The sequence below is a fragment of the Triplophysa dalaica genome, chromosome 22 (assembly GCF_015846415.1).
Source record: "Triplophysa dalaica isolate WHDGS20190420 chromosome 22, ASM1584641v1, whole genome shotgun sequence".
Classification (NCBI taxonomy): Eukaryota; Metazoa; Chordata; class Actinopteri; order Cypriniformes; family Nemacheilidae; genus Triplophysa; species Triplophysa dalaica.
This window is the reverse complement of record NC_079563.1, coordinates 5,295,947-5,321,603: the sequence shown is the minus strand read 5'-3', so window position 1 is coordinate 5,321,603 and position 25,657 is coordinate 5,295,947. Positions and strand designations below refer to the sequence as shown.

The window sequence follows — 25,657 nt, the reverse complement described above, 5'->3', positions numbered from 1 at the left end:
TCAACGAGGGGGCGGGAAAGTGGATAACCATCCTTGAGAATGAGACAGCTGGCAATATTATAGCAGTGGGGGACATAAAAGCACTCCTTGCAAAAATTATTGGAGGGGCAAAGTTAGGAGAAATCTGACAAGCATCTGGCTTAGAGAGAGTGGTGGACTCACATTGCAGAGACGGAATTGTTTTTGATGAGTATCGCCCTGCTGTGTGGCAAACATTGCGTTTTGAATACCCAACCAGAGTCAACCCTACAGCTCTGAAAGGTGATCGATTAATGGACACAGACAATCCGGTCAGTTACATTCAAAAAACTTAAAAAGATGGAAACAGGAGACCGAAGGGAATCCAGAAGAAGACCCTTTAATGGCTATTTTATTCAGAAATTCTATTACAGAAGCCATGCCACCAGTTGTAAGAAGCAAGTTAGAGGATGTCGTTGGATTAACGTCCAAATCACACAAAGAATTTGTTGACCATGTGTCCCATATAGTGGAACAATACAGAAAAAATGAACAATCCTTGAAAAATCAAGAGAAAGAACTACAACGGAAGTTAACTCACTTACAGCTTGAAGAACTTACGAGCAAAAATAAGAAAAAGTTTCAGGCAGTGGTAAAAACGCAAGACTCTAACCAAATGACTGTAATTTCTCCTTTGAATGCTCCCTCACCAGATATGCAAACAACTTTCCCTGCAGGAATTTTTCCAGACACCCACCAGAGCCCTGCCCCCATCTTCAATGTTTTTACTCACCAGCAAACACCACTGGGAGAATGGCAGAGAAACCCACAGACAAGTGGGCCAAGGGGGAGAGGGAGAGGAAATGGTCCTCCTGGAATGTGCTGGGGATGTGGTCAGCTCGGACATAACAAGCAGAAATGTCCATTCAATCCATGGCCTCAGACCCTTGGGGGTGGAAGGGGGATGGGTTGGCAAGCACCTTTTTGAGGTCCAGTGAACCATTGGGGAGGTACAAATCAGGGATATTAGGGATGCCCAGAGAATCCTATGGGGGTGTGTCAACTACCAATTTTAACATCTAATGCAAAACAAGAACCGATTTTGCAAATTGAAGTAGAAGGGAAAACCATACCAATGATGATAGACACAGGAGCAGTTTATTCATGTGTAAAATCAAATTACGCCTCACACCTCCCCATGTCTGGAAAATTTGTAAAGACAGTAGGATTCTCGGAACAAATACAACTTATACCTATGACTGCTCCAGTTTGTTTGCAAACAAAAAACAAAAGTGTGACAATACCAGTCTTAATGTCAGACCAGACTCCTATTAATCTGTTAGGAAGAGATGCATTGTGTAAATTGGGTGTTAATATTTGGTGTTCTTCAGATGGAGTATATGTAGATCAGAAGGGTACTCAAATGATGATATCAGAGCCGAAAGCTAATGTATACTGGATAGGACAAATAGAGGAGGACGTGAGACAGACGATTAATAAATTAAATAAATTCATTAAGGCACAGCCTCCTGACGCACAGATACCCAAATCAGGATTTTACTGCACAATGAAATATGACCCTTCGAGGAATACTGACATAGAAAATGAATGGCAGGAAGGAACTAAAGATCAAGAAATTGAAATGATATCACAATACATCATAATAAGTAAACAGGGAGCAGCTTTAAAAATAACAGAAAATGAATTTACAAAGAAATGGTTCAATGTAAATGATTCGATTCCACATATATCTCTATATATAGGAAACAATTGGGAAGCAAAAGATTTGGGACTAATGATGAAAAAAGCAGAAGAACACGAATGGGAGGCTACAATAAATCCAATAAACTTTCAATCTGTTAACAAAAATTACATAAAAGTTATGTGTGGTACTTCTTTGCTAGGAATTCCTCAACAAGTAAATGTTAGCCAAAAAGAGCATACACAAATGATGTCAACACCAGAAGTGGAAAATAATACTGATGAACTTTTAAAGGAAGTTGAACAAAAAGTCCCAGCTGAGCTATGGTCACTGCATGAGACAGATATAGGGTTAGTAAAATCAGCCAGTCCAGTACAAGTGCAACTTAAACCAAATGCAAGACTCCCCAGAAAAATGCAATATCCTTTAGGACGTGAGGCTGAATTAGGTATAAAAGATACAATAGAGGGACTTGTTAAATCAGGAGTGTTAATAGAAACAAACAGTTATTGCAACACTCCAATTTATCCTGTCTGTAAAGCAGACAAAATTAAGTGGCGTCTTGTACATGATTTGAGAGCAATTAATGAGATCGTTGAAGATTACCCTGCTGATGTTCCTAATCCACACACGCTGCTTACAAATGTTCCTCCTAATGCCAAATATTTTACAGTAATTGATCTTTGTTCTGCATTTTTCAGCATTCCGGTGGCATAAAAAAGCAGACACCTATTTGCGTTTTCGTATGCTGGTAAACAATATTCGTATAATCGCCTACCAATGGGGTTCACACTCACCTCATATCTTTAATCAGGTTCTCAAGGCTGATTTAGAAGACATTATGCTAGACAGCACTTTGATTCAATATATGGATGATGTCATGATATGTTCAGAAACACTTGAACAGTGTCATAGAGATTCCATGAAAGTGCTAACAAGATTAGCCCAAGGAGGGCACAAAGTGTCTAAAACCAAACTGCAATATTGTCTGCCACATGTTGAATATTTAGGACGATTGATAGCATATGGCACAAAGGCCATAGCGCCATCACATTTAGAAGGCATAAGTAAAGCTCCAATGCCACAAACAGTACGCCAAATGTTGACATTTTTAGGAATGACTGGATTCAGTAGTGATTGGATTGAAGATTATGCTGTAAAGACAGCTCCATTGAGAGACTTAATGAAGCAAGCAGGATTGCAAAACTTAAATGCCTCATTAACATGGCATACGGATGCCACAATAGCCTTTGAGAGTATTAAGAAAGAGTTACAAAAGGCACCTGTCTTAAGTATACCTGACTATAGTAGACCGTTTCACCTGTATGTTGCAAACAGAGTAGATGGCTTTGCCTCAGCTATATTAATGCAGGACAACTGTAGTGGTGGGAAAAAGCAGCCAATAGCATACTATAGTACAAAACTGGACAATGTAGCCCAGGGATACCCACCATGCTATCAACAAGGTCTTGCAGCCTTACATCAGGTGTATGAAAAAGCATCGAGGATCACTATGGGATACCCAGTTTTCATTTACACACATCATAAAACTGTAGAGTTAATTGAGCAAGGAAAATTTGTTTTAACTCCGGCCCGAACCCTATCTTATGCGATGTTACTTACATATCCAGATATTACTAATAAGCGATGCAACACTTTTAATCCAGCAGAATTCATTCCCTTGGTTGGTGAAGGTAAACCACATGATTGTGTAGCTAATGCCTTAGCATTTACTAGGTTAAGACCTGATCTAGAGTCCATCCCAATTTCCGAAGCTGATATTTCTTACTTTGTAGATGGATCCAGTTTCAGAGATCATTTGGGAATTCATGCAGGATATGCGGTAGTGAGACAAGAAGAAAATAGTTTTGTGCCGGTAATATCCCAACATTGCACACAACCTTGCTCTGCTCAACTAGCAGAATTAAAAGCCCCTAATAGCTGCGTGTCAATAGCAAAAGGACAAATAGCAAACATTTACACAGATTCAGCATATTCACATGGGGTGTGTCATCTATTTGGATGAGTATGGAAACAACAAGGCTTTAAAAAAGTGATGGAACTCCCATTCAGCATGCTGAACATATAAGTCAATTAATAAATGCTATGATGCTACCAAAACGATTAGCTATCATAAAATGTCAAGCTCACAAAAAAGGAAATGATTATGTCATTAAAGGTAACAACGCTGCGGATTCAGAAGCTAAAATAGCATTAGGTTGTGAACTGGCAATTTTAGCTCCAGAAGTTATTATCGAACCTCATCCTTGTTTAGATGACATTGTCAGAATTCAGCAGCAAGCAGGCCCTTATGAACAATCTATGTGGCATCGACGAGGTGCATCCACAGATTCTAATAAAATTTGGCGTTCACATGAAGCACATATTGTGGCACCGACATCAATTCTGCACAGCCTTATCGTAGATGCACATGGTTTTGACCATTGTGCAAAGGGGGAAGTAATAAGGAAAATTAAATTACAAGGTTATTGGTCTCCATACTTGTACGCCATGGTAGCGGAATTTTTGTCAACATGTGAGATCTGTGCCAAGTATAATGTCAGAAAGGGAATAACAACAACAATAGGTCATATACCTGTACCTGAAGGACCCTTTAAACACTTGGTGATGGACTATGTGGATATGATAAAACGGGTGCAGGGAAAAAGATACATGCTTGTGATTGTTGATCGGTTTAGCCGTTGGGTAGAAGCAGTGCCGTCAGCAGATAAAGGGGCAGGAACAGTAATTAAGTTTTTGACAAGAGAAGTTTTTCCTCGTTTTGGAATTCCGTCTATTTTATCGTGGGATAATGGCTCTTCTTTTATACAAAAGACATTAAAAAGAAGTATTACAACATTTACGAATAAAACAACGATTAGGCTGCATCTACAATCCACAAAGCCAATCTAACGTGGAGAAATGTATTGGGATTCTCAAGTCCAAGCTCAACAAAATGTGCAAGTACTAAACTGAATTGGGTTGATGCATTACCTCTTGCTTTAATGAGTTATCGCATGCAGACTAACAGAATTACTCATTTAACACCGCATGAAATGCTTACAGGTCGACCTATGCCGGTGCCATGCAGCAGAGGCCCATACAAAGGACCCCCATTAGAGCAATTGCAAATGGAATTAAGAGCGTATATGAAAAAACTAACTTCTATCCATAAAGTCATTTGTGTGCAGGAAAAGAGAATGGAGTCGTGTGAGGAGACGGAGACAACCTGTCCAATAGCCCCAGGGGATGAAGTCTATCTAAGGGTGTTCAGGAGGAAATGGAACGAACCGAGAAGGGAAGGACCTTATAAAGTAGCTGCAGCTACTCCAACCGCCGTCCAAGTGTAAGGAAAAACTACTTTGTATCACCTGAACCATTGCACGAGAGTTCCTAAAGAAAGAACAGGAAGAATAATACCGGAAGTCAATGAGCAAGAAATTCCTGTGGTTGACAGCAATGAATTACAAAGTGTGGCAGAAGCAAATGAACAAAGCAGTGAAAATGAAAATTCTGACAATATGCCTGATTATCATATGCTTGTCACAAGTTCAAGCTACAGACAACATGACAACTCCATATCCTATTACTCACAACCACACTTCCCTATCATTAACTATTCATTCCTCAGCGAAACCCAGTGACAACTCTGTAAATGAACTGTATGGAAAACAACGAAGGAACATTGAAGAAGACTACAGCATGTATGAGGGCGATACCAAACTAGATGCTTTATGGGAAACAGCACAGAGTAATCAATGGTATGAATGGGCAACCTTTACCACCACAGAGGTAAAAAAGAAAGACTGTTTATTCTGTACTAAAACACCGATGAGCCAAGTGATAGTAATCCCAAATCCTTTCGATTACGAACATTGTGCTAGATTCAACAGAGACTCTTGCCATTTGATAAAAGCCGCAAGATATTTTTGTCCAGCTGAATGTTTGGGTTTCCTAAGTAATTATCACAAAAATGCTTCTCCTAAAGATCATACCTCTATTGAGAGCTAAATGTAAACATGTTGAAATAACTGAAAGTTTAAAAATGCAAGATAACCAAGTAGAAATTCCACAATTGTATACCATAGACTATAGTAAGGAATATGAAAGTTTTTTCCACAGGGGTTATAAACATGGGACAATTTAAAGGGAAATGCAGTGTCATTTGGAATATAGATAAAGAAATTTTTCTAGATGTAGATGACTAGGGATTTCCAACCCTTTCTGGCAGCAGGACTAAGAAGAGGAGAAAGAATAAGTTCAGCTGAAACTTGTGAAAATCAAACTATATCTTTACCTTCAGCAAAGATATATCATGATCAAACTAAAGCAATAGCTGACTATTTCTGGATTTGTGGAAAAAGAAAACTGTTGTCTTCTTTACCCCTCGGATGGAAAGGAAAATGTACAAGAGTTCGATTAATACAAGAAATCAAAATAATAGAATGGGATTCAGAATCCTCAAGGGAAACGAATAAAACAATCAATTACCGAGCTAAGAGAAGTTATACACCAGATCCTAAATTTTACATAGACTCCATAGGACAGCCTAGAGGAATACCGGGTCAGTTCAAAGCACGAGACGAAGTTAAATCAGGTTTCGAATCAATATTAATTTCGATTTCACCAAACAAAAATATAGAATGGATAAATTATATTTACTACAACCAACAAAGATTTATTAACTATACCAATGAAGCTTTACTTGCTTTAGGTGAACAATTACATGCAACCAGTAAAATGACATGGCAAAATAGATTAGCCCTGAATTGGATGTTAGCAGACAAAGAAGGTGTGTGCGTCTTATTTGGGAACCAATGTTGTACTTATATTCCTAACAATACATCACCAGAAGGGACATTTACTAAAGCCATGACTAAACTCAAAGAATTACAAATAGAATTAGCAACTAATGCTGGAAAAGATGAAAAAACATCGGATTGGTTTAATTTAAAATTAGGAATTTTGGGAGAATGGTTAGCGAAATTAGGAATACTTTTTGGAGTGACAACTGGGATAGGAGGATTACTGTTTTGTTGTGCAATACCCATATTAAAATCCCTAATTATTAAAGCCACAGTTAAACAGATGGACATGTTAAGGTATTATGATGATGAGAAAACAAATTTGACTCAACAAGAATGTTATCAAAAGTTATTACACAAAACAGTATTGACTTTGCAACAGGCAGAGGAGAGTTAGAAAACTTCATTTGAATATTAGGTTCGAATGCAAAACAAATATATTTTTGTAACCTAATCAATACTATGCATGCTTGTTTTCATATTTTCTTGATTTTATATTACGGATGGTTTATTTTTATGTTTACATGTTATACATTTGTATCCTTATTGTTTTTTCTTTGTGCACATTTTATTTTGTTTTCTTTAATTAAGATTTCATATTTCATTTGTTATGCGCATTTCTTTATCTTAATTTCTTTAATTTTCATTCATGCTTATTACAATGTGTTATACTTCATTTTTATGTACTTTATTTTTATTGTTGTATTTATTACCTAGCATAATAATAGCATTTCTATTATCATTGGAGCCACTCCATATAGAGGGCCCCGGAGTCCATAGCTTTTTCCCATTCTTTATAATGCTTCTGGAAAGGTAGAGCACAGTCTTGAAATAAAATGACATCTGTATTAAAATCTTTTAAATAGGATAAAACACTCTGTGCTCTCAAAGTGGACCTCACACTTCTCACATTTAAGGTAAGGATAGTGAGTGCCATAAGCAGTATGGTTAAAATAGTATGACAGGTTGGCATAAAATACTTTTAAAAGGACAATAAAAGGCTACAGATATACTTAAAATCATAAAATTTCATGTGATACTTGCTCCTCCTTATCTCCACAAGGCTGAGATCAGGTGGGCGGGAATAACATGTTTGAGGAGCTGCAGAGGGAGCCTCTTGCAGCTCCTTTGGTGATGATGCTTTTAGCTTAATGTTCAGAAAAGACACCTCATTTGGGGACTCCTGGGGCGATATGCGGTCTGGATCTTCCGGTGATGTGCTCTCTGAATGTTGTGTACCTCTCAGTTTTTTGTCTATTTTAGACAACGGAGACCCAGCGGGTCTTTTCTGTACTTGAGCATTTGGGAGTGAGCACTCTGTTTCACTCCTGCTGATATCAGCACTTACCTCCGATACAGTTATAAGGGAAGCAGTCATTTCCTCCGATTCGTTATCTTTCTCGTGTTCTTCTTCCTCCTCCTGTTCGGTTAAAAACATTGGCTCCGCCCCTTTGGCCACCTCCCTTCCTTCCTCTTGACCAAACCCTGGGGTTGGCTGGGGATTTGAAATTCCCGCCAATACCCCAGGGACCGCCTCCTCTCTTTGTTCGGTTTGTGGGTCGGCCATTTTGTTACCTTGTAATTTGTTGGCAAAACTTTTGGGGCAGTCCCTGTAGAGGTGTTTGCTGTTGCCACAGAGATTGCACCTTCTGCCATTGGTACATTCCTAAAAGGTATGACCAATCTCTCTGCACTTCACACAAACTATTTCTTGGCAGGCCTCAGCTAGCTGTACCAATTTTCCACACTTTCGACACAGCTTTGGCATACCTTGGTAACGGATGTAGCCTCGGTTTTCTCCCAGCACAATCATTGATGGCAGTTGTTTCAGGCCCTGATAGCCGTTGGCGTCCTCCCATTGTTTGATGGTGATTCGCCAGCAGCAGTCCCAGATGCCGTCATCATCTACCACTTTGATTGATTGGCCTCTAACCGTGCAAAATCTACCCAGCCAAACACAAATGTCGTCTCCGTCTACAGTTTCATTAAACAGTCTAACAATTACTGTTTTAAGTGAATTGTCAGAAAGTTTCTCAACGGTAAACATCGAGAACTGGGTTTTACAAATCTCAAACCTTTGCCAGAAAACATTTAATAGGGAAGCACTAGCAAAACTCACGTCAAAACCTTTGTTCTGCGGCAGCATCATCAAACAATTTAAATCAGTTGGATGAAACCCAAGGGTTTTCTGGATAGGCTTTCTGGAGAAGTCAAGACGTGACATTCCCAAAAGCTTTCCATCCATCTCTTTAAAAATGAGCCGCACACTGTGGTGCCTCCGCACGCCGGCACGGGCAGTCGACATGGTGGAGGCACCTACAGCACACTAAAACAAACTTTAAAACAAGACAATAAATAAATAAATAAATAAATAACTTACCTTAAAATGAATCGTCCAATGAAATCCGCTCTCAAAAAGATGCCTTCTTTAAAAACTGCTTTAGCAGGAAACGCCGCAACAGTATACCTCTCGTAGGTTTGGAGCTAGTGTTACTGGAAAAAACTAGCCTGGGAACCTACAAGAGGCGATCGCAACACAACCTTCTGACCAGACACATGATCTTAGCCAAAAGGCCGAGAAGCGATGCCCACTATGGGTGGCGAGCGGGAGAGCGAGGGGCGGCTCCGAGTATTGGGCTTGCGGTGCACATGCGGCTCAAAAGTCAGCGTGTGAACGTACAAACAGACAATCAAATGTATCGTTTAAACAATAGAATCAATTAACTAATTAACGAAAGAAGAAATAATTAAATGGGCTATTTATGAAGACCTGAACTAATGAAGGAACGGACGGACAATCAAATGTATCGTTTAAACAATCTAATCAATTAACTAATTAACGAAAGAAGAAATAATTAAATGGGCTATTTATGAAAACCTGAACGAATGAAGGAACGCACGGACAATCAAATGTATCGTTTAAACAATAGAATCAATTAACCGATTAACGAAAGAAGAAATAATTAAATGGGCTATTTATGAAGACCTGAACGGATGAAGGAACGGACGAGCACGCACACGTTTCACAGAAATGAAGGTCAGCGTGGTCTGGCAGAATCTCCGTCGAAGATGCGTTCTATACTCGTCTGATGAGGCGTCCAAAATATGAATGAAAAAACAATTAAACAAATGAATCAAACATAAAACCAGCAAACAAATAAATGAATATCTAAATAATTATATGTACATACATATATACATAGATACATACATACATACATACATGTATGTGTGTTTGGGAACGATCGAAGAGCAAACAATCGTAAAAAAAAAACATTGTATTATGATTTAATCGATCACTCGATTTGGTGCTCGTCTCTTGCGGAACAGATCTGACGCCAACAAGGTTCCAAAAACGGACACAATACAAAATCTCTCTTCTTTTGATACATGATCAGGGGAGAGCGCGAACGCAGTCCCCCACTACCAGAAATTATGCAGTCGAGATTCCCACATTTGGGGAATTCGCAAAAGTCAACCCAACCTCTGTGCAATGGCCGAGCCTCGTCCTGGATGAACCGCCATTGTGATCATGGTGTCTCCCCTGCCAGGTAGGTATGATTTGCCCCCTTCAGGCAAGACATCGCTTACTTGCCTCTGCGATGCGGATCATTGCTGACCCCGAGCGAGCGTTCGGCCACTGCAAGTTCCAGTTGATTGCTCTGTAGAACCCATGGGAAAGCGCACAAAGGCGACAGTCCACAGGCAAACATACACATGAACAGACAAATACATTAAGAATTCTACACAAACAGTCCACATATGTGCTGAAAGTTTTTCATTTGGATGCTGGACACCTTTTGCATTTAAGCATTTGGCAGACGCCTTTATTCAAAGCGACTTGAATTTGCTTTATCCTATACATTTTACATAGGTATCTGCAATCCCCAGGGATCCTACCCACAACCTTGCGTTGTTAACGCAATGCTCTTACCACTGAGCTACAGGAAGCCCATTCTCAACAGCATTTAAGCCAGGCGCAAGCGTCTCTAATAGGAACTACGTTTTTCAACACATAACTATCCGCATACATTTAGGTCTATACGCGTACACAGTCAAACGTGAGTGAGTTTGTGCGTGCGTGCGTGAGTGAGTATTTGCCAACTAATTTTTCTGTATAAGACAGTCACGTGAGAAATAAAACTTTGCGTCTTCTCATCACGTCCTTTCAACACAAGCTGCTATCCCCGAATGGGGAATGCACCGTTCCTGGAGACACTGCAATACCAGGTCGATGCGTGGAGTGGGCGGAGTAAGCCTTGCTTCCAGCTCCGCGTTTCAAAAATCCATTTAATATATGATCCCCAGATATTAAACTGATAAGAACAGATTTTTCTTTCGAAAAGTTTTATTGAAATCTTGTTTCAGACAATCATCTCCAAATTCAGGTAAAAATAATTTTCACATAAATTATCTTAAAATATTTTGTGGTGAAAAACACAGAATGAGAGCTAAATATCAATAAAAGAAATTAAAAAGTTCTAATAAGATGTTAAAAACTATACATCCAAGGAAGTGCCCATTAAAAAAACCCACAAACTTAAAAAAACACTGTCTCTCGTCATCCGTTGTCCAGAACCGGGTGGAGTCCCTGACAAGATGGCCATCACACCGCTCTGCAGAACAAGCCAATATCCTTCTGTTTCCGGTGGCCAGCGGAAATCCTCTCCCTCCGCCCCGCAGGCCCGCTGTTCCCGTAACCAGATTGGTGAGGGTGCATCTACGGGCAAGCAGGCACGGGGGCAAAGCCGGGACCCTAAGCGTGACCCCAGCCCCCTCCTCCGAATGACACAGCCCGGCCCCCCTGCAGCAAAGAGATTATAATCTGCTCGCACGCGTGGAGTGCATGACCGCCCTGGTCGGGAGGATTTCATGTGCCACCATCCACGTCAGGTCCTTGAGTCTGTTCTGAAGAGTGGGGTGGGCCGCATTCCTCCAAACTTGTGTGGCTTCACCTAGCGTGAGCCCTGGAATTGGATTTACTGGTTCCCGGTCCTGCACAAGAGAGATAAGAGACTTGTGGTTAGTTAAAATCGTGATGTCCTGTGTCTCTAAACTATGTTTGTTTAAAAATTTATTAATAAAAGCATATTCCTTGGGGAGGTTAAAAGCCACTGGGGTTTTAAAATCAATATTCAGAATGTGGAGAGAACTTAGATATGACCCCATCCAGAAGCGGGCCATGGCCGCAGTCTTGTTGTGTCTGGATGGAGTCATGGCATATTTGATGTGCAGGGCGGCGAAGCGACTTCCTAAAAACAAGTGGGGGTCTGGGAGGTCGTTTTATTGATAACTTCTCTTTTAAGTCTCTCCCACTTGGACCCCCACAAGACATAAAACACCGCCCTCTCCAGTTCTAAAAGGAAGAGTCTTGGGGGACTAAAAACAGAACATATGAGTAAAAGCAATGGTAAAACAAGAGCTTCAAAAATTAAAACCTTACCTTCCATCGTCAGCTGTCTCAGTCCCCAAAATCCCAGTCTTTGTCTAACTTTTCCTAAAAGGTCAGTCCAGTTTTTCTTTCCCCCACCCTCTTTGTCAAATTTTACTCCAAAAATTTTCAAATCGGTGTCTTTAGATTCAACTTTATTGTCATTACACATATACAAGTACAGTGTAACGAAATGTAGTTTAGGTCTAACCAGAAGTGCAATTAGCAAGTGCAGGATATACAGTGTGAATAAATACAGAATACAATATTAGGAAAATACTATACAATGGGCATGTACTATGAAAATATGACAGTCGGTATGTACTATGAACAATATAAACAGAAGGATATATACTGTGAACAATAATGTACAGGTGGTTATGAACAGATAACAATATAGACTATACAATAGTGCAAGTGACTTGAGTGTGCATTAGTTACAGACATTAGCTATTAAAGTTACAGTGCAGTAGATGAGTTGATGCGGTTATTAAAGGTACGGTGCAGTAGATTAGTTAGTGCAGTTATTGAAGTTACAGTGCAGTAGATGAGTTAATGCAGTTATTGAAGTTATAGTGCAATAGATGAGTAGATGCAGTTAGTTTTGCAAGTTATGCAGTTAGGTGCAGTAATGCAATAGATGAGTTACAGTGCAGTAGAGAAGTTGGTGCAGTTATTGAAGTTACAGTGCAGTAGATGAGGTAATGCAGTTATGAAAGTAGTCCATTAGTGCAAATGAGCATTCAGTGTAATAATTAGTAATTCCTGGTGTGCAAGTGATCAGTATAGAGTGCAAATGATGCTATGTGTGTGTAAACAGTCCGATAGAGCAGATACATGAAGTACTGGTGTGTACAGTTCAGTCATGCATGGCAGCCCTGTAGTGCAATGTAAACAATGTAATAGCAGCATTACAGTTAAAGTTATGAGTGGTAGTGGAATCAGTGGGGAGCAGAGTTCAATAATGAAACAGCTCTGGGAAAAAAGCTGTTTCCTAGACTGTTGGTTCTTGTCCGGAGGCACCTGAAGCGCCTACCGGAAGGCAGGAGAGTAAACAGTCTATGAGCGGGATGAGAGGAGTCCTTGATAATGCTGCGAGCTCGACGCAGACAGCGTTTCTTTTGGATGTTCTCAATGGAAGAGAGTGTAGTCCCTGTGATGCGCTGGGCTGTTTTCATCACCTGCTGCAGTGCCTTGCGCTCAGCAACAGAACAGTTCCCGTACCAGACTGTGACACAGTTGGTCAGGATGCTCTCTATCGTGCGGCGATAGAAGTTCACCAGGATAGTTGAAGACAGTTGGTTCTTCTTCAGTGTCCTCAGAAAGAAGAGACGCTGGTGAGCCTTCTTGACCAGGCATGAGGTGTTGGTGGTCCAGGACAGGTCCTCCGAAATATGGGTCCCCAGGAACTTAAAACTGGAAACACGTTCAACAGTAGTCCCGTTAATGTGGATGGGGTCGTGTGTGCCTCCTTTCGCCTTCCTGTAGTCCACAATGATCTCCTTTGTCTTGGAGGTGTTAAGGAGAAGGTTGTTGTTTGAGCACCATATGGCCAGGTGCCGTACCTCCTCCCTGTAAGCAGTCTCATCGTTGTTGCTGATGAGACCAATCACTGTTGTATCGTCTGCGAACTTGATGAAGGAGTAAGGTCCATTCACAGGTCTGCAGTCGAGTGTGAAAAGGGAGTAGAGAAAGGGGCTCAGTACGCAGCCCTGTGGTACACCAGTGTTGAGGGTGATGGAGCAGATGTGGCCTAACCTAACAAGCTGAGGCCTGTTCGTCAGGAAGTCCATAATCCAGTTGCAGGTTGAATTGTTAATGCCTAGTTTTCCAAGTTTGATGGTTAGCTTGGAAGGGATGACGGTATTGAATGCAGAGCTGAAGTCTACAAACAGCATGTGTGCATAAGTGTCCTTATTATCCAGATGTGTGAGCACCGAGTGCAGCTCCATGGACACCACATCATCTGTGCTCCTGTTGCTACGTGAGGCAAATTGGTATGGGTCCAGTGTGGATGGTAAAGAGTCTTTTAGTTGTGACAGGACCAGCCGCTCGAAGCCCTTCAGAACAATGGGTGTGAGTGCTAGAGGGCGGTAGTCATTCAGGCATGTCGGTCTGAAATGTTTTGGAATGGGCACAATGGAGGTGGATTTGAAACATGCTGGAACCACTGCTTGGGTGAGGGACAGGTTGAAGATATCCGTGAAAACCCCAGCGAGCTGCTCTGCACATGCCCTACGCGACCAGGGATGCCATCAGGACCAGCAGCCTTGAGTGCGTTTATCAGCTTAGTGCAGTGTAAACATCTGTGGAGTTTAGTGTGATGATTGGGTGGTCAATAGAAGGTGTGAGCCTGGTGACGGGTTCCTTATTGTCTCTCTCAAAGCGTGCATAAAAGTCATTAAGCTCGTTCAGAAAGGCAGCATCTGTGGCCATGGGGATGGAGTGGTAGGGTTTGTAGTCAGTAATGGCCTGGATGCCCTGCCACATGCGTCGAGGTTCAGAATTGGTAAAATGCTCCTCTAACTTCAACTTGTAGCAGTGCTTGGCCTTTTTGATGCCCCTCTTCAGATTTGCATGGATGCAAATCTTTAAAACTAGGTCCTTTAAAAACTGGACCTTTAAAAACTAGGTCCAGTCCGTCTGTCTTCACGTTACCCCACGGCCCGAAGAGCAGGGCCTCGGACTTGCTCCTGTTCAGTTTTGCACCCGAGGCCTGACCGTACCAGTCAGTCAGGTCCATTGCTCTTCGTATTGATAAAACGTCTGTGGTTAAAAGGGTCACGTCATCCATGTATAAGACACAGGTAGCTGTCAGTCCGCCAGTCCCAGGGACGTTTAGTCCATTGATCCGGTTGTCCCTTCTCAAGATCTGTGCCAGTGGCTCAATACAAACCACATATAGGAGAGCAGATAAGGGACACCCCTGATGGACACCGCTGCGTATGTTTACCGCTTTGCATAGATGCCCATTAACCAACGTTCTGCTGACTATGCCGTTGTACAGCAGTTTCACCCAAGCTATGAACCTCCCTGGAAAGCCCATTTTGGCCAACACTTGAAACAGGTATTGGTGCGAGACACGGTCGAAAGCTTTTTCAAAATCTAAATTTACTACTGCTAACCGAATGTGTCTGTCTCTTGCGTAACAGATGGCATCTCTAATCAGTACTAGGCTGTCCGTGATCTTCCTCCCAGGCACAGCACAGGCTTGATCTGGGTGGATCACATCCTCTAAAACAGTCGACATGCATGTTGCTAAAATTTTGCTAAAAAGCTTAAGATCAACATTTAAAAGGGTTATTGGACGCCAATTCTTAAGGTCAGTCCTGTCTCCTTTTTTATGTAGTAATGAAACTATCCCTAATCTAAAGCTGTCGGAGAGTCTGTCCATTGTCTCAAATTCCTTAAAAACAGTCAGTAATTCATGTGCTAAAACGTCCCAGAAAGTAAAGTAAAACTCTAGGGGGAGTCCATCCATTCCTGGGGACTTCCCCCGTTTAAAACTTTTCAGAGCTTTTTGGATTTCTAAAATATTAAAATCTTGAGATAAAAGCAAGTTTTCATTACTTACCTTTCCCTCCACCAATTTTAAAACTTCCTTTTAGACGTCCTCCTCTAGTTCCTTTTCCTTATACAACTGTTCATATAATTCTGTAACTTCATTTAGAATCTCATTTGTTGTGTGCACCTCTTTTTCACCATTCTTGACGGATATTATCACCTCTCCTCGTGTTATTATTTTCTTGAAAAAGTATCTGGTGCATTTCTCTCCCTCTTCGACATCTCTTTCTCTACTTCTAAGGATTATACCTTTACTCTGGGTTTCACTTAAAATTGACAGCTCTTTTTACTACTTTTATATTCTCATTAAAATCAAAACCTTTGTTCAGAAGATTATAATATCTCTGTAGTCTTTTTTGCAGCCCAAACATGCGTTGTTTTTCCTTTCTCTTTTCTCCTTCCGTTCCTTCTTAAAAAAACGTCCAGTTCTGTCTTTTATCATCTCCCACCACTGTGCTCGTGAATCATAAAAGTCCTGGAGGGTCTGCCATTGACTGAACTTCTCTCAGTATCTCTTGACTATGTCCTGATTTTGTAGGAGGGAGCAGTTCAGCTTCCACAGCCTTCCTCCTACAGTCGTATCTATGGGCAGTGAAAGGGTGCAGGTTAGCATTGTGTGATCGGAAAAGAAAACGGGGATCAATCTAGCATCGGTTGGCAGGCAGTCTCTTGTAAAAACATAGTCTATTCTAGAGGCTCTGGTACCATCACCACTGGACCAGGTGAAGCCCTCTGCACTTTGATGCATCGTCTTAAACTAATTTAAAATCCCTTACAATCTCCTGCAGTAAAACTGATGTCTTGTAAACCTTAAACTCATCTCCTGCTCCATTCCTGTCTTTTCGGTTTAAAACACAATTAAAATCCCCTGCCACCACTAGTGGAGCCTTACATAGCATGTGGGGCTGCAAGTCCTGTAAAAGTTCAAACCGATAATTTTTTTCAGTAAAACCATACACATTAACATTAAAATCCTTACCTAAAACAGTAATTTTAGCTAAAATGCCCCGCCCGTCTCTCACCACTGTGCTCCCCTTCACCAAGACTTGGGGATTTCGGATTAAAATGGCGACTCCATCATTTCTATTGTTGTTGGAGCCACTCCATATGGAGTGGCCCGGGGTCCACTGCTTCTCCAATTCAATGTAGTGTTTTTGGAATGGCAGAGCACACTCTTGCAACAAAATGATGTCAGTGTTAAAATCTTTTAAAAACGATAAAACACTCTGTGCTCTCAAAGTGGACTTTACACTTCTCACATTTATGGTAGAGATGGTGAGTGCCATGAGCAGTATGGTTAAAAACAAATGAAAGGATAACATTAAAATATTTTTAAAAGGACATTTAAAGGCTACAGATAAGCTTAAAATTATAAAATTTCATGTGAAACTTGCTCCTCCCTATCTCCACATGACTGAGATCAGGAGGGCGGGTATTTATTGTTTGAGGAGCTGCAGGGGGAGTCTTCTGCAGCTCCTTTGGTTATGATGCTGTTAGCCTTATGTTTAGAAAAGACACCTCATTTGGGTACTCCTGGGGCCATATGCGGTCTGGCTCTTCCGGTGTCACACTCTCTATAGGTCGCGTGCCCCTTGGCTTTTTGTCTCTTTCAGACAACGGAGATCCCGCGGGTCTTTTCTGCACTTGAGCATTTGGGATTGAGCATTCTCTTTCACTCCCGCTTGTCCCAGCACTTAGCTCAGATACAGTAACAAGGGAGGTAGTCGCTTCATCCTACTCGTTCTCTTTTTCACTCTCTTCCTGTTCAGTTAAAATTTTTGGGTCCGCCTCCTTTATCATCTCCCTTCCATCCTCTTGACCAATCCCAGGGGTAGGCTGAGGGGTTGCAATTCCCGCCAAAACCCCGGGGGCCGCCTCCTCTCTTTGTTCTTTTGTTTGTTCAGTTTCGGGGTCGACCATTTTGTTACCTTTCAACTTGTTGGCAAAACTTTTGGGGCAATCTCTGTAGAGGTGGTTACAGTCACCACAGAGATTGCACCTTCTGCCATTGGTACATTCCTCAAAAGTATGACCAATTTCTCTGCACTTCCTACACACTGTTTCTTGGCAGGCCTCAGCTAAGTGTCCCAATTTCCCGAACTTTCCACACAGCTTTGGCATACATTTGGTAACGAATGTAGCCTCGGTTTTCTCCAAGCACAATCATTGAGGGCAGTTGTTTCAGGCCCTGATAGCCGCTGGCGTCCTCCCATTGTTTGATGGGGATTCGCCAGCAGCAATCCCAGATGCCGTCATCGTCTACCACTTTGACTGGTTGGCCTCTAACCGTGCAAAATCTACCCAGCCAGACACAAATGTCTCCTCCATTCACAGTTTCATTGAACAGTCTAACAAATACCATTTTAAGTGAGTTGTCAGAAAGTTTCTCTACAGTGAACATTGAAAACTGGGCTTTACAAACCTCCAACCTTTGCCAAAAAACGTTTAACAGGGAAGCACTAACAAAACTTACATCAAAACCTTTTCCTTGAGGCAGAGTCATTAAACAATTCAAATCAGTAGGATGAAAACCAAGCGCTTTCTGGATAAGCTTCCTGGAGAAATCTAAGCGTGACATCCCCAGGAGCTTTCCATCAACAGTTTTTAACATTGAACGAATGAAGGAACGGATTTTCCTTTAAAATGTATTGTTTAAACAATAGAATCAATTAACCGATTAACGAAAGAAGAAATAATTAAATAGGACATTTATGAAGACCTGAACGAATGAAGGAACGGACGGACAATCAAATGTATCGTTAAAACAATAGAATCAATTAACCGATTAACGAAAGAAGAAATAATTAAATGGGATATTTATGAAGACCTGAACGAATGAAGGAACGGATGTACATTCAAATGTATTATTTAAACAATAGAATTAATTAATCGATTAACGAAAGAAGAAATAATTAAATAGGACATTTACGAAGACCTGAATGAATGAAGGATCGGACGGACAATCAAATGTATTGTTTAAACAATAGAATCAATTAACCAATTAATGAAAGAAGAAATAATTAAATAGGATATTTATGAAGACCTGAACGAATGAAGGAACGGACGTACAATCAAATGTATTGTTTAAACAATAGAATCAATCAACCAATTAACGAAAGAAGAAATAATTAAATCGGCTATTTATGAAGACCTGAACGGATGAAGGAACGGACGAGCACGCACACGTTTCACAAAAATGAAGGTCAGCGTGGCCTGGCAGAATCTCCGTCGAAGATGCGTTCTATACTCGTCTGATGAGGCGTCCAAAAAATGAACGAAAAAACAATTAAACAAATGAATCAAACATAAAACCAGCAAACGAATAAATGAATATCTAAATAATTATATATATAAATATACCTACATACATACATAGATACATACATACATACATACATACATGTATGTGTGTTTGGGAACGATCGAACAGCAAACAATCGTATTAAAAAAAAAAACATGGTATTATGAAGTAATCGATCACTCGATTTGGTGCTCGTCTCTTGCGGAACAGATCTGACGCCAATAAGGTTCCAAAAACGGACACAATACAAAATCTCTCTTCTTTTGATACATGATAAGGGGAGAGCGCGAACGCAGTCCCCCACTACCAGAAATTATGCAGTCGAGATTCCCACATTTGGGGAATTCGCAAAAGTCAACCCAACCTGAGTGCAATGGCCGAGCCTCGTCCTGGGTGAACCGCCTTCGTGATCATGGTGTCTCCCCTGCCAGGTAAGTATGATTTGCCCCGTTCGGGCAAGACATCGCTTACTTGCCTCTGCGATGCGCATCAATGCTGACCCCGAGCGAGCGTTCGGCAACTGCAAGTTCCAGTTGATTGCTCTGTAGAACCCGTGGGAAAGCGCACAAAGGCGACGGTCCACAGGCAAACATACACATGAACAGACAAATACATTAAGAATTCAACGCAAACAGTCCACATATGTGCTGAAAGTGTTTCAATTGGATGCTGGACACCTTTTGCATTTAAGCATTTGGCAGACGCCTTCATCCAAAGCGACTTACATTGCTTTATCCTATACATTTACATAGGTATTTGCAATCCCCAGGGATCGTACCCACAACCTTGCACTTTTAACGCAATGCTCTTACCACTGAGCTACAGGAAGCCCTGTTCTCTCTCTATCACACAACAGCATTTAAGCCAGGCGCAAGCGTCTCTAATAGGAACTACGTTCTTCAACACATAACTATCCGCATACATTTAGGGCTTTAGTGAGTGCGTGCGTTAGGGATGTGCACATCGATGCTGCAGTATCGATATATCGATACTCAAAAGATGCTATTTAGGTATCGATATTTTCAGAAAAGTATCGATTATCTGGTTAATTACATTAATAGTTTCAGCATAACTAAATGTTGTTAGCTCTGTGCATGCCGATTAGTGACACTATGTTATGAAAGTACTAGCTCTCGCGACAGTTTGACGTCACACACGGATCGGTCTCCGGCTGCGCAGCGCGGTCAGATGGACGTGCTATTCAGCTCCGTAACGTACACATACACAACACGCATGTATTGCACACTTGCACATTAAACAGAGGAGAGAATTGCAAGATGGCTTAGAGGAAGCGTAAAAGTTAAGTTAATGTATGCACAGTTTATATTGTTTGTAATTTTATTGATTGTATTAAGATTTTTGTTAGTTAATCAATATTTTTTCCTTCAAAATACAGTATATTACAGTACAAACAAAATGTTAAACCCTAAGAAAAATGGCCTGTTTAAAAATAAAACGGCAGAGAAAATATGCAATTTTTCTGTTGGTGCTATTTTTGTTTCTTTTATTAAGATTTATGTTATTTAATCAATATTTTTGTAAGAAGGTTGTTAAAATATTGTATTTATTTGTTTAAATTACTTTTTTTTGTAAATTTGCTAATAATAGCCAGTACAAGTATGTAATTTCTCCTTATTTGTAATTATATTTTTATTTAAAAAAAAAAATATATAAAAAATAATGTCCATCATCAGTATCGATATCGGTATCGGTATCGATAAAATGTCAAGAAAAAGTATCGGTATCGTATCGCATCAAAAAAAGGTGGTATCGCCCATCCCTAGCGTGCGTGAGACTGAGAGTGTGAGAGTGTGAGAGTGAGAGAGTGAGAGAGTGAGTGAGTGAGACTGAGAGAGTGAGTGAGTGAGTGAGTGAGTGAGTGAGTGAGTGAGTGAGTGAGTGAGTGAGTGAGAGAGTGAGTGAGTGTTTGCCAACAAATTTTTCCGTATAATGCAGTCACGTGAAAAATAAAACTTCGCGTCTTCTCATCACTACCTTTCAACACAAGCTGCTATCCCCGAAAGGGGAATGCACCGTTCCTGGAGACACTGTGTGATAAACTCACTTTGACTACCACCGCTGGGGAAGCAGCACTAACACACCTACATTTACACACACACCTTCATACCGCATTCATTAACCGCTACCCTCCGTTTCCCTGTTAACGCTGTCGGGGAGTGGGTGCACACGCTACACCGATGGCACATGGATACATTTTTTTCATCTCTCCACTTTCCCACTTTCCATAACTGTTTCCATACATTTTCATACATACCTGCACTTTGTCTTCGTTTCGTCATATGTTTGTTAGTTGAAGTGTGTCAATTGTCTTTCAGTATGATCGGCCGACTCAAACAAACCGCCGTCAACAAATGTCGGCACTTCCGGGTTGCGCCGATCCAACGTGGCCGGGAGTGGGTGATACCATTGTGTAAAGTGTCTGGGGGTTTTTGTAGATATTTCTGTCAGAAGTTTATAGATTTAATGTATAAGGTGAAGAATGCCATGTTTGTTATTTGTTATGCATACGGAGTGTATATGTTGTTATTATTTATTAAGGTGGGAGATACTAGTAACTGCGGTACTAGTAACATAGAAATACATACCTACCTGGAAAATGGTATGGCCCAGGAATGGGGCGGGGTTTGGCCTTTATATGCCCAGGGAAAACACCAAATCAAGGCTTGTTCTGGTGAGGCAAGTCGATGCAAGAGTGCAACTGTGGTGCCTCACGCAAACTTTAAAAAACCTGTCATAGTTTTGTTTGATTCTTATTCGTGAAGGATTAATCTGCTACTTTTTTTTTTTCTTTTCTATTTTATTATTTCGTTTGATATTTTTAGGGTTTTGGTAAACAGGACACTGTTAATAAACATCACCTTGCACAGAAGTGTTTTCAGCGAGTGTGCCATCAATTTTCATCTTTTTGAATTCACAAATTCCTCCCGAGGACGAGCTGGTGGGTTCGTTTTCATCACACACTGCAATACCAGGTCGATGCGTGGAGTGGGCGAAGCAAGCCCCGCTTCCAGCTCCGCGTTTCAAAAATCCATTTAATATATGGTCCCCAGATAGGGGACGTATCAGATATTAAACTGATAAGAACAGATTTTTTTTCTTTCGAAAAAAGTTTATTGTCATCATGTATCGTTTTTACATCTCAATTTCATGACTTCTTTAACATTTCAATTTAGAAGTTCACACAACGATAAAAACATTCAAAGAGTGAATCCTGGAAATAGAGATAAAAACAACATAATAACAAGGGATGACATAAAAGACATGTTACACATGTTTAAAAATTTTAACACATGCTCTAAAAGGTATGAAACACATGTTTAAAATTTCCTAACATGTCTAAAAACCCTTCACAGTGTTTAAAAAGGTATAAAACTAGTAAATGACCATTAAAACACTCAATCTTAAAAAAACACTGTCTCTCGTCATCCGTTGTCCAGAACCGGGAGGAGTCCCTGACAAGATGGCCATCACCCCGCTCTGCAGAACGAGCCAATTTCCTTCTATTTCCGGCAGCCAGCGGAAATCCTCTCCCTCCGGCCCGCTGTTCTAGTAGCCAGTTTCGTGAGGGTGCATCTACGGGCGACCAGGTGCGGGGGCAAGGCCGGGACCCTAAGCGTGGCCCCAGCCCCCTCCTCCGCATGACAAAGCCCGGCACCCCTGCAGCCTAGATGTTACCATCTGCTCGCAGACGTGGAGGGGCACCGTAACCTGTTTCCCTACCAGCAGGTTTCTGGTGGTGCAGAGGACTGCCTTTATGATATTCAGGGTGAGCCAGAGCGAGATGAATTGCTGTGATGACAAAGCTCTCAAGCTCCGGCCCACCCCGTAGATTGCGAGCTTGTAGTCCATCTGGACCCCACCCGCTGGCAGGCACTGGAAATACAGGGGGCCAGTTAAGGTCCACAGGCCCCGTGCAGTGCAGCACTCCCAGAGGAGGTGTCTCACTGTCTCCGGGGCATTACATCCCGGGCGTGGACAGACAGGATTTTTGGCCATTGCTCTGGAATTCATCACCGCCCTGGCTGGGAGGATTTCGTGAACTGCCATCCACGTCAGGTCCTTCAGCCGGTTCTGAAGAGCGGGGTGGGCTGCGTTCCTCCAAACTTGTTTGGCCTCACCTAGTGTGAGGCCTGGAACTGGACTCTCTGCTTCCCGGTCCTGCACAAGAGAGACAAGAGACTTGTGGTTAGTTAAAACAGAGAGTTCCTGGTCCTCCAAGCTGAATCTCTTTAAAAACTTCTTGATAAAATTGTACTTTTTTGGCAGATTAAAAGACACTGGGGTTCTAAGATCAATAAGTAAAATCTTTAAAAAACGCAAGTATGACCCCATCCAGAACCTCGCCATTGCCGCAGTCTTATTGTCTCTGGATGGGGTTGTGGCATATTTAATATGGAGGGCGGTGAATTTGCTCCCTAAAAACATATGGGGTTCCGGGAGTCCATTCCCTCCGTACTCCCTTCTTTTCTTTACTACGTCCCTTCGTAGACATTACCATTTGGACCCCCAGAAGAAGTAGAACACCGCCCGTTTCAACGCTAAAAGAAAAAACCTTGAGGGACTAAAAACAGAACACAATAATAAAAGCAAGGGTAAAATCACGGCTTTGTATATTAAAATCTTGCCCTCTAAAGTCAGTGTCCTTAGTCCCCAGAACCCCAGTCGTTGTCTGACTTTCCCTAACATGTCTGTCCAATTGTTTTGTCCACCGCCCTCCCTGTCAAACTTAAATGCCTAAAATCTTCAAATCAGTGTCCCTAACAGTCACGTCGAGTCCTGCCATATCTACCCGACCCCATGGTCCGAAGAGCTGGGCCTCAGACTTGTTCCTGTTTAACTTGGAGCCTGAGGCCCGTCCATAGAAGTCAGTCAGTTGTAAAGCTCTTCGGACAGATAAAAGGTCAATAGTTAAAATCGTGACGTCATCCATATATAAAACACATTTCAAAGTCAGTCCATTTGTCCCAGGATAGTTAAGTCCTTTAATCCATTGGTCCCTTCTCAAGAGCTGTGGCAGTGGCTCAATGCAAGCCACATATAGGAGCGGGGATAGCGGACACCCCTGGCGGACTCCACTGCGGATATTTACCGCATTTGTTGTGTGCCCATTTACAAGAATTTTACTGATTATGTCTTTGTATAGCAAGCCCACCAACTCTAAAAACCCATTTTTTGCAGTACCTGAAACAGGAACTGGTGCGAGACCCGATCAAAAGCTTTCTCAAAGTCTAAATTTAGTAGTATAAGCCTAATTTTTCTGTCCCTCGCATATCAGATGGCGTCCCTAACCAGCACTAGGCTGTCCGTGATCTTTCTCGCAGGCACAGCACAGGCTTGATCCGGGTGGACTAATAGGTCGCCACGTCTTTAAGTCTGTTTTATCCCCTTTTCTTATGAATGAGTGACACTATCCCTAGTCTAAAACTGTCAGGTAATTTGTTAAATCTGTCAAAGTCATTAAAAACATTTAGTAATTCAGGTGCTAAAATATACCAAAATTTTTGATAAAATTCAAGGGGAAATCCGTCACTTCCTGGGGACTTCCCGGTTTTAAAACTTTTCATACATTTAGTAAGTTCTAAAATCGTAAAATCTTGGGTTAAAACAGCACCCTCATCATCAATTTCCTTATCAATAAACTTTAAAATGTCTTCCATTACTTTACCTGATACTTCCTTTTCACTGTATAAATCTTTATAAAAATGTTCCACTTCATTTGCAATTTCATCTGTGTTGTTGGCCTCCCTCCCGCCCATGTTTAATTTGGTTATTGCACCTCCCTTTGATATAATCTTTTTAAAAAAGTAGCGTGTACATTTTTTCCCTTCTTCCAACTCTTTCTCCTTACTTCTTAAAATCACTCCTTCGTTCCGTTGTTTTTCTAAAACAGACATTTCTCTTTTGACCTCTTTAATCTCTTCATTAAAATCCAAACCATTATTCTGCATCTTAAAATACCTCTGTAGTCGATTTTGCAGCCCCAACATGCGTCGTTTCTCTGTATTCTTTTTCTTTATCCCTTTCTTTCTACAAAAGTGCCCGGTCCGGTCCTTCACCATCTCCCACCACTGTGCTCGTGAATTAAAAAAGTCTTGGAGGGTCTGCCATTGACTGAATTGCTCCCTGTATTCTCTAGCTATCTCCTCATCCTGCAACAGGGAGCAATTCAGTTTCCAGATCCCTCCACCTACGGTCACTCCTGTGGTGAAGGAAAGGGTGCAGGAAAGCATAGCGTGATCAGAAAAATACATAGGTGTCAATATAGCATCAGCTGGTGGGCAGTCACGTGTAAAAACGTAGTCAATGCGAGAGGCCTTGGTGCCATCACCACTGACCCAGGTGTAGCCCACCTCTCTTGGATGCAAAGTTTTAAAACAGTCCACTTATTTAAAATCCTTCACTATACTTTGCAATAAAACTGATGTTTTGCCCACCTTAAAATCTTCCCCTGCTCCCTTTCTGTCCACTCTGGTTAAAATGCAATTAAAATCCCCTGAGACCACAAGTGGCACCCTCCCCAGCATATGGGGCTGCATTTCTTCTAAAAGTTCATGCCTTTCATTCATATCGTTAAAACCATACACATTTAAAATGTTAAGATGTCTATCTAAAAAAGTCACATTTGCTAAATTTGCCGTCCCTCACCACGGTGCTGCCCTTCACCAAGATGTTTGGGTTGTTTATTAAAATAGCTACACCGTCACATTTATTAAAATTGGATCCACTCCACAAGGAGGGCCCCGGCGTCCACAACTCCGCCCACTTTTTGTATGTTGTTACAAAAGGCAGAGCACACTCTTGCAATAAAAACACATCTGACTTAAAATTCTTTAAATACGATAAAATACTCTGTGCTCGAAAAGTAGACTTCACAC

General features: G+C 41.3%; 2 non-coding genes and 2 pseudogenes across 2 annotated transcripts; all 4 read right to left on the bottom strand.

Moving 5' to 3' along the window:
• Positions 1 to 9,860: 9,860 nt before the first annotated feature.
• Positions 9,861 to 10,024, bottom strand: LOC130412382 (U1 spliceosomal RNA). Its single transcript, XR_008905268.1, has one exon. It is a non-coding gene; the product is annotated as a U1 spliceosomal RNA (small nuclear RNA).
• Positions 10,025 to 10,658: 634 nt separating this feature from the next.
• LOC130412549 (U2 spliceosomal RNA) lies at positions 10,659 to 10,815 on the bottom strand (annotated as a pseudogene).
• Positions 10,816 to 19,036: 8,221 nt separating this feature from the next.
• On the bottom strand, positions 19,037 to 19,200 carry LOC130412588 (U1 spliceosomal RNA). The gene has a single exon (XR_008905400.1). It is a non-coding gene; the product is annotated as a U1 spliceosomal RNA (small nuclear RNA).
• A 2,525-nt stretch (positions 19,201 to 21,725) lies between these two features.
• LOC130412547 (U2 spliceosomal RNA) lies at positions 21,726 to 21,894 on the bottom strand (annotated as a pseudogene).
• Positions 21,895 to 25,657: the final 3,763 nt, after the last annotated feature.